Below are 10,787 nucleotides of genomic sequence, written 5' to 3'. Positions count from 1 at the left end.
TCCTCGATCTTATACACACTTCTTGACTCACTGAGAGCTGACTGGCTGACATGGACACTTCTCGGCTTCATGGCCGGACTTCCCTCTTTCCCCAAATTCGCTTACACAGCCACAGAATCCGAACCGAGGCAGTATTCCCCGATATTCCAGCAGACCACGACAGGCAACACCAACACATGACTGCCTAGTCCTTACTGACTCCCCCGTTGATCTCCACTTCACCTTCAGCACCCAGCCATACCAGTGAGAACTCAGTACCCACGGCAAGGAGATATAGACCAGTTCAAGTGGTAGCTGCATTTCATCTACTACAGTATCAGTACAGTATTTTCAGTCTTTCTGTATGATATCCAAAGAATCTATTACCATTATATCTATTCATTTTCTCATTTAAATTATAGCATTCCAGATAATCAAAGGGAACCGGTGAGCAAGGAGATAAAAAATCTGAAGTATTAAATAATTCAAATTAAGTTCAAAGTCAAGAAATGGACGTAGAGGAACATGTCCGGGGAGGAACATGCAAGCTAACCCGCGGGATGATGTTGGTAGGGTGGTCATTTCCTAACCTTTGACCCCGGCATGCTGATTTAGCATATTAGTACCCACTCACACCTGAAGCGAAGGGGAAAGGGCAAGACACGAAACTAAGACCTTGCACTAGCAAAAATCCAGTGCTCAGCCCCTATGTCACCTCTACGTTCATTTAGAATTCAGTGAGTACACCAAATTAGTTTCCACATGTTTATATATGAAAGTAACGGGAAATGATGGCTCAGTATCATGCGACTTTATAGATATGTACAGAATAATATGAATTGTAAAGAGAGTTTTTGATAGGAACACCTGCTGGGTTATGCATTTTTTTATACATTCTTTTTCACTTTTTTTTTCGTTACACTTGAAATTATCATTCAGTAGTATATATGTTTAGCTGTTTGTATGTGTCGTTTACCATGTGTGTTTTATGTATGTATACGTATAGATTATTTTGTTCCTTTGTAGTACTTTCAACCGCTAATATTTATTATGAACAATGATAGTTATCACTATTATCATTTTCAGATATAACTATTAATATGTTTGTGACCATTCAGGAAACATTCGCAATCATGCAAAATGGGATTAGCTTGAGTGTCCTTTTGCTACGTTTCAGAGAGAGATTCACATGCTATGCTTTATATGTCACACGTGCATTGGGTCCTATTATGTTTTGATTATATCGTTTGCTTATCTATTTCTAATACCACACATCATCCAACAAGCCATTGTCACAACAACTTTATTTTTTCGTCTTAATAAATACTTTAAAAAATTAAACGAAATACAATATGAATAACATACATAGTAGATAAAATTCGTGAAACCAAACTACTCCGTAAACTATACAACCGAACAAAAGGATGTCACTTTTATGGTGTGCTGTAAGGTTAGAAGGAGGGGAGTAACTGCCGCCTCCGATACACCGCCGAAACTGCCTCCACTGCTTCCGCCGATACCACCACCGAAACCGCCTCCGATACCACCACCGAAACCGCCTCCGATACCACCACCGATACCGCCTCCGATGCCTCCGCCAAAACCGCCTCCGATACCACCGCCGAAACCGCCTCCGATACCACCCCCAATTCCTCCTCCAACTCCTCCACCTCCAACAACTTGGCCGCCGCCCTGGGAAGCTGCGCTCAACGCCGTCTGGAGGTCGACTCCGCTGGGAAGAGTCGGGTTCTCTCCGTCTGCGTAGTTCACGAAGAACACTTCGGGCTTCGATTGTGGCGGTGCTGGAACCTCGATCACTCGCTGGTCCTGTTCAGACTGCTTGTTCAGGACATACACGACGTGTTTGCTGTTGTGGCGGTGGTACGACGATGGGTTCTGGTCCCTGTGCACCGTCAGGAAGTCTCACGAAAATGATATTGCGTTCCAATTTAGGTTCTGGAATGTAGCTTGGCCGATTGACAACACCTTCATTTGCTGGCACATCGTACAGGAACACACGGCTGTTCACCTGAGGCGTAACGCATCTTCCATCCACGTGCCGCACTTGCCCACTGCCACAACTGCCAGAGTTAAAGATGGACCAGAGGGGGTGCCCAGGTTGTACCCCTGAGGGCAGCAGACGCAGCAGCCACCAGTGGCAAAAACCTATAAGAAAGTTATATTCTTCAGTCCTAGAAATCCATTATATTACAGTTAGCATACTCGCTCTCGAAATATCCGACTCTACTCACCAAGAGCTGCATGATGAAAGTTAATGCTTCGTCTTCTGTAGCGTCATATATATATACGTCAACATGATGCTCCTCCTACACACTTTAGATTGGCCTTCACAAGGTCTTTCCTTTCACCCTTGGTTTGTAATTCTTGGAGTAATCCGTTGTCCAGTAGTCTGAGATGATGACAATGCAGTTCAGATGGAAAGACATTTTTTGATATATTTTTACATAAGCATGATAGGCATGTTTCAAATTCAGATGTACCTGTTCGTGGATAAATCATAAACACATTTATTTAGCGAGTGTATCTCCATACACACGTATATTTTACAGTTGCACATAGAGAAAACGCACACTTTCATAAATGTATACACATACATGAGTGAGTGAATGCGTAATATCGAATAATGATGATAAGTTTTATGTATATGTATAAAGACATATGTATATGTTTGTTTATATTGAGCATATTTGTAGAAAAGGTATAAATGAGAATGAATATCTCACAATACAAGAGATGTATTTGACCGGTTTCGATTATATCGTGTGTTTCTGACGAAGATATAATCAAACACATTTCTTGTATTATGGAGATATTCATTCTCATTCATACCTTTCTACAATTGTCAGCATGAATACGATTCATGTACACATATTTACACGTATATTATATATATACCTTTATGTATGTGTACTTATATGAATGTTAATATCAACAGTATATATATATATATATATATATAAATATATATATATATATATATATATATATATACATATATATATATATTATATATATATATATATATAAATTCATATATGTATATATACACATAAATATATAATATACATATATGTAAATTCATAAATGTATACACACACACACACACACACACACACACACTCACACTCACACTCACACACACACACACACACACACACACACACACACACACACACACACACACACACACATATATATATATATATATATAATTATATTATATATATATATATATATATATACATATATATGTATATATATGGTGTGTGTGGTGTATGCGTGTGGTGTGTGCGTGTGTGCGCGTGTGTGTGTTGTGTGGTGTGTGTGTGTGTGTGTGTGTGTGTGTGTGTGTGTGTGTGTGTGTGTGTGTGTGTGTGTGTGTGTGTGTGTGTGTGTGTGTGTGTGTGTGTGTGTGTGTGTGTGTGTGTGTGTGTACTGCATGTATATATATAATATATATTATATATATATATATATATATATATATATATACCTCTATATATATATATCTCTATATATATATATATATATATCATTTCTATAATACATATGTATGTCTGTATACATATATATTTATATATATATATTATATATATATATATATATTATATATTACATATGTATGTCTGTATATATTATATATATATATATATATATAAATTTATATACATATATATGTATTAATGTATATGTTATATGTGTGCATGCGTGTGGTGTGTGTGTGTGTGTTGTGTGTGTGTGTGGTGTGTGTGTGTGTGTGTTTGTGTGTGTGTGTGTGTGTTGTGTGCTATACATATGTATGCATGTGTTTATGTATGTGTGCATGTTTCCGCGTACGCTTGGCGTATACTTTCATATGTAAACCACGGCTCTGTGTGAGAGAGAATATGTGTGTATGTGTGTTGTTTTGTTGTGTTTATTGTGAGTGTGAGTAACGAGTATGAGTGTGCGTGTATGTATGCCAAAAAATTTTATGTGTCTGGCCATACAAATGTTGAAAAAGGCAGAGGATGAACATGAAACCCCTTGTCTTACTTGCAGCAACTTGTACCTTGACTTATTAATAACCAAATCATTTCCGAAATCCACTCTGTTTGATATTTGTATATTAGCAGCACGATACGTATTGATACCAGACAATTATATTTAATCTTCCGTGAACAGTTTTCTATGTTGATTTCTTGGAAATATACCTGCAAGAAGAAAGGTCTAAATCATACATGTTTCGAATTCTGTCTCGAAACCCAAATAGTATGATCCTTGGTGTTTTTACACGCGGAAAGTTTCGAAGCTTCATTCACAACGTGAATTGTCCATAACTTTCTCTTCTACTACCGTTGCCAGTGTGTGAACCTCAAATTTCGACCCTTGTCTATGAAACACATATTAGCATGTAGTTCGGATACAAGAGTCGAAACAGGCAGTTTTAACTTTTACAATGCTGTGGTAACCTTGGATATGGAGCATGCCTTATTGGTCCGAAAAGAGCGTTAACCAGAAGGTGTGGATGGGAAGAGCTATCCAGAAGCAGTTTGAGGCGACGTCTTTGAGATATTTTTACGGTGTCGGGGTGGATTCCGTTCCTTTTTTCTTAAAATAGTATTTGCGGATGATTTGTGGGTGAACTGAATTAATCACTATATGTAGAAAAGAGTATCAATGAGAATGGATATAATATTATGATCGCAAGATTCATTTGACGTACTTCAATTAAGTCTTCATCAGAATCAGTGCTGCCAGATTGTGGGGATTCCCAACAAAGCAGTAAGACAAATGGCTTGACTTAGGAGAGTTTGTAAGGGAGCTCTTAGTAAGTGGGAATTTTCATGAGGATTCATAAGAGTTTGGAATTGTACGAAGTTTGCCAGAAATCAATTGTTAATTTCAACCAAAAGATATAGAGTTTAGGTAATAACATGGAATGATTAATCATATGTTTAAATGTCCATGTTTTAGTCTCGTAGGATATCAGAATATTATTGCAGTGTCTAAGGCATAGTGTAATTAAACCAAAGCGTTTTGTCAAAATGTTCTGACGAAAACCTGCCAAATCCTAGAATTTTAGACCATGTTTTGCCTAATGAAGCAATGAATTTTGTGAGTTCATCACCAATGCAGCTACTTGCTCTTTAGATGAAGCTCAAATCAAACATTGCCACAGTTCAGACAAAGGATTCTATTAAATCTGTTGGTGCTAAGTGATTTGATAAATGAGTGAACCATTAGAAAAGTTCTTTTCTCAGATTGATGCTGTTTCAGGCAACCTGAGAAAACATTTACAATTACACATGTGGAGATTTCGAGTCTTCAGGAGATATGCTCAGAAAGGTTATTGTTCTTAATAAGCTAAATCAAGATTTTTTTTTTACCAGAAATACTGGTAATTATTTGGTTTCCGTAATGATTTTGAAATATAAAAAAAGGCATCCTTGTTTTCTTTTGAGTTAAGTATTGAAAGATTTCTTTATGGAACATGAAAAAATACTTTTCTTACTTTGAGAGAATTTTCATGGGATATTATCTGAAAATCTGTGAGATTCTGTGAGAAAGAGATCATTAATCTGTGGGAAATGGCTTCTGCAAAAGTGGTAACACTGACCCAGAATATGAATCGAAACGCGTCAGGTACATCCCTTGCTCTGTGTGGTTCTTCATTTTCACGAAACCGTTTTTTTATATGATTAGTATGTCTGTTATCGCCGCCATTTATTCATCAAACATCCATTGTCACTGTAATTCTTTATTGTCTCATTTACATATAAATATACATGGATATAAAATTGAACATTTGTAATAAAGGTAACATTTAACTCGGATCATAGAACTATTTTAACAATTCTAAGGAGAAATTCGCAGTTAGATGCCTTTATGGTGTGCTGTACAGGTTAGATGGAGGGGAGTAACTGCCGCCTCCGCTGCCGCCACCGAAACCACCTCCGATACCACCACCGAAACCGCCTCCACTGCCTCCTCCGAAACCGCCTCCGATGCCTCCACCAAAACCGCCTCCACTGCCTCCTCCGAAACCGCCTCCGATACCTCCACCGAAACCGCCTCCACTGCCTCCGCCAAAACCGCCTCCGATACCACCGCCGAAACCGCCTCCGATACCACCCCCAATTCCTCCTCCAACTCCTCCACCTCCAACAACTTGGCCGCCGCCCTGGGAAGCTGAACTCAGCGCCGTCTGGAGGTCGACTCCGCTGGGAAGAGTCGGGTTCTCTCCGTCTGCGTAGTTCACGAAGAACACTTCGGGATTGGATTGTGGCGGTGCTGGAACCTCGATCACTCGCTGGTCCTGTTCAGACTGCTTGTTCAGGACATACACGACGTGTTGCTGTTGTGGCGGTGGTACGACGATGGGTTCTGGTCCCTGTGCACCGTCAGGTAGTCTCACGAAAATTATATTACGTTCCAATTTAGGCTCTGGAATGTAGTCTGGCCGATTGACAACACCTTCGTTCGCTGGCACATCATACGGAACACACGGCTGTTCACCTGAGGCGTAACGCATCTTCCATCCCACATGCCGCACTTGCCCACTGCCACAACTGCCAGAGTTAAAGGGAAAGGGGCCAAGGGCGTGCCCAAGTTGTACCCCTGAGGGGCAGCAGACGCAGCAGCCACCAGTGCTAAGACCTATGAGAAAAAGTAATTATCTTTTATCTTATCTCATGAATCTCTGTTATCATTCCCTCAAAAAAACACATTGTTTTACTCTCATATACCAAGGCACGGAACACTTCGAATACCAGTGAGTTAGGCACTACTCACCAAGAGCTTCATGTTGGAGTTAAATGCCTTGCCCTCCTGCGGCGCCACGTATATATACCGGCGTCTGAGGCCCCTCCTTCTCCCTTTAGATTAGTCTTCACAAGGTCTTTCCTTTCTCTCCCGGTGAGCACATCACAGCCGATGAGTAAATAAAGAGGAAATTCTGCGATTAACCCGTTGTCCAGAAGCCAGTGATGATGACGCGGCATTTCAACTGGAAGGAAGATTTAGTCCGTTCCCGCTAGCCCGTTACCTTTCGTCGGCCTTGAAACATTGTGGCGAATTTGACACTATTTTTGATACATACATTTTGGCACACATACAGCCGTAAATATGTGTTTGTATTTATACATATATATATATATATATATATATATATATATATATATATATATATATATATATATATATGTATATATATATATATATATACGGGTTTATATGATATATATATATATATATATATATATTATATATATATATATATATATAATATATATATTTATATATATATATATTGATATTATTATATATATATATAATAAATTTATGTATTTGTTTTATATGGATGATAGATAGATAGACATAGATTAGATACATACAGTGTGTATGTATATATATATATATATATATATATATTATATATATATATATAATATATATTAATATATGATACATACAATATAGTGGATTTATATATATATATTTATATATATATGATATATACGTATATATGTATATATATATATATATATATATATATATATATATATATATATGTGCGTGTGTGTGCGTGCGTGTGTGTGTGTGTGTGTGTGTGTGTGTGTGTGTGTGTGTGTGTGTGTGTGTGTGCATGAATATATATGTATATTAAGAATATACATTTATATACATATATACATACACACCTATACAATGTGTGTATGTATGTATATGGATATACAACCATGTGTATTGTATTATATATATATATATATATAATATAATATATATATATATATATATATATTATATATATATGCATGCATACACTTATATATATATATATATATATATATATATATATATATATATATATATATATATTGTATATGTATATACATATATGAATATATATATATACATATTTTCAATTGATACATAGAAGAGATAGATATGTGTCTGTGTGCTTGTATCTGTATATGTACAAATATATGTGTGTTTGTGTGTGTGTGTGTGAGAGAGAAGAAGGAGAGAGAGAGAGAGAGAGAGAGAGAGAGAGTGAGAGAGAGAGAGTACGATGACCATGATATTAGGAAAAGCAAGAAAAATGTTAAGGATACTTATTCTTAAACTAATTCTTAAATCAATGATAATCTTGGTGATAAAGAGGTATATTAATAATGATAGCAATGATAAATAGTGATAGTTGTAATAATAATGGTAATAATCATAAGGATAATGACAACGATGGTGATAACAATGATAAGGATAATTCTTATGATGCATACGATAATGATAGTGATAATGATGAAGGTGACGATGGCAATAATGATGATGATGATAATAATAAGGATGGTCACATGATACTACTAATAACTAACGATAACTGGCTTCGATGATAGTAAATGTGATGATAATGATAATAATGATGAAAGTAATACTAGTAATAATGCCTGGTGACAATGAGGGTAACAGTAAGGTAATGAATGGTAATGATGATAATGACAGTAATAATGATAATAATAATAATTTATAATAATAATGATAATAATGAATATAATAATAATAACAATAATAATGTTAAGATACAAATAACAGTACTTTTATTTTTTTTAATTACCAATATTATCAACAATGATTACAAAAATGATCATTATAATCATTATTATTATCATAACACTGAAAATGATAACAGCTTAGCTTTGTTACTTTCAAAACATCTTTTAGGCAATCAAAAAAGGTAAAGGAGTCTGGGCACTACTTTATAAGTCAGTTTATAAAATGCCATTACAATTTTTATTATATAGCTGACACTACGCATTTTTTCTTTTTTTCCTTTTTTTTACTTCTTTATCTATCTACCTGTCTGTCTATTTGTACATGAATATATATTTACGTCTATGTATATGTGTATGTATGTATCTAAGTGTGTGTGGTGTGTGTGTGTGTGTGTGTGTGTGTGTATGTTGTTTGATTGTGTGTTCATAGATGTATTTGTAGATAGAAATATTATTTTACACCAATATTTTCTCCGAAATGAATTATTTTTCTCGAAATTTCTTTATGATTTATAATCTATATATGACTACAGTGTGCATAATATGCAATATCCTAAACCTCGTTGGAAATGTGTTGTTGTTGTTTTTGTTTGATTGTTTGTTTACCTTGGACTTTAAGGGTGCTTAAAGTTTACGAAATGCTGTTACAGGTTTTATTTCAGTTTTAAACAAATAAATACACTAATATTTCACATTCATCCACGATTGCAGTATCGTATCTAGTTTGGACTCTTTAAGGTGTGCTGTAGAGGTTAGAAGGAGGTGAGTAGCTTCTCCAATGCCACCTCCAATGCCACCTCCAATGCCACCACCGATGCCCCACGATGCCACCACCGATGCCACCTCCATACCACCTCCATGCCACCTCCAATGCCACCACCGATGCCACCACCGATGCCAACCACCGATGCCACCTCCAATACCACCTCCAATGCCACCTCCGATTCCTCCTCCAACACCACCGCCTCCAACAACTTGGCCGCCGCCCTGGAGCTGAACTCAGCGCCGTCTGAAGGTCGACTCCGCTGGGAAGAGTCGGGTTCTCTCCGTCTGCGTAGTTCACGAAGAACACTTCGGGGTTGGATTGTGGCGGTGCTGGAACCTCGATCACTCGTTGGTCATGTTCAGACTGCTTGTTCAGGACATACACGACGTGTTGCTGTTGTGGCGGTGGTACGACGATGGGTTCTGGTCCCTGTGCACCGTCAGGCAGTCTCACGAAAATTATATTACGTTCTAATTTAGGCTCTGGAATGTAGTCTGGTCGATTGACAACACCTTCGTTCGCTGGCACATCGTACAGGAACACACGGCTGTTCACCTGAGGCGTAACGCATCTTCCATCCACATGCCGCACTTGCCCACTGCCACAACTGCCAGAGTTAAAGGAAGGACCAGAGGGCGTACCCAGGTTGTACCCCTGAGGGGCAGCAGACGCAGAGGCCACCAGTGCTAAAACCTTTGAGAAAAACAGTAGATTCATAAGAATTAAATCGTTATTGTTGCTTTGATGTAACAAATCACGACAGAACACAAAACAGGGAATCTAGCACTACTCACCAAGAGCTTCATGATTGAAGACGATACCGTCTCCCCATGCGAAGCCACATATATATACCAGCATCAGATGCTCCTCCTCCGTGCCTCAGATTAGCCTTCACAAGGTCTTTCCTTTCTCCTTGGTATACAACCTCAAGTAAATAAAGTTTTTTGGGTTTAACCACTTGGCTAGGACTTTAGGATGATGACAATGCAGCTAAAAAAAAATATAAAAGAATAAAATGTTTGCCAGTCATTACATTTTTGTAACCCGGTATAAATATAACTTTATTATAGTATATATGTATACGTGTTTTGTATATATATATCCGTAGATATGAGGGAGATAGGTAGAAATATATGGCTGTCGAAATTAATATGTACATGTGTCTGTAACAGGTGTATATAAATATGCATATTGTAATACACAAAAATATTATGGTAATGATATTGCATATATTTACGCATGTGTAAATATGTGTGTTTGTGTGTGTGTGTGTGTGTGTGTGTGTGTGTGTGTGTGTGTGTGTGTGTGTGTGTGTGTGTGTGTGTGTGTGTTTGTGTGTGTGTGTAGACGGTATCTTAGTGGATCTCCCTTTCCTTTTGATTACAACTATCAAAAATATTGTAACCATCGTCATAATCATCCCCATTTTACAATCAGTAGTAGCTGTTCCATCTGTTTTTGTTATTGTTGTTATCACTAATATTATT

General features: G+C 37.2%; 3 pseudogenes; all 3 read right to left on the bottom strand.

The window, feature by feature from the left end:
* Positions 1-1,383: 1,383 nt before the first annotated feature.
* On the bottom strand, positions 1,384-2,426 carry LOC119568935 (annotated as a pseudogene).
* Positions 2,427-5,866: 3,440 nt separating this feature from the next.
* Positions 5,867-6,786, bottom strand: LOC119568933 (annotated as a pseudogene).
* A 2,387-nt stretch (positions 6,787-9,173) lies between these two features.
* LOC119568932 lies at positions 9,174-10,106 on the bottom strand (annotated as a pseudogene).
* Positions 10,107-10,787: the final 681 nt, after the last annotated feature.

Source organism: Penaeus monodon, unplaced genomic scaffold (genome assembly GCF_015228065.2).
Source record: "Penaeus monodon isolate SGIC_2016 unplaced genomic scaffold, NSTDA_Pmon_1 PmonScaffold_11655, whole genome shotgun sequence".
NCBI classification, from domain to species: Eukaryota; Metazoa; Arthropoda; class Malacostraca; order Decapoda; family Penaeidae; genus Penaeus; species Penaeus monodon.
The sequence above is the reverse complement of the archived record's forward strand: the minus strand, read 5'-3'. Positions and strand labels throughout refer to the sequence as shown.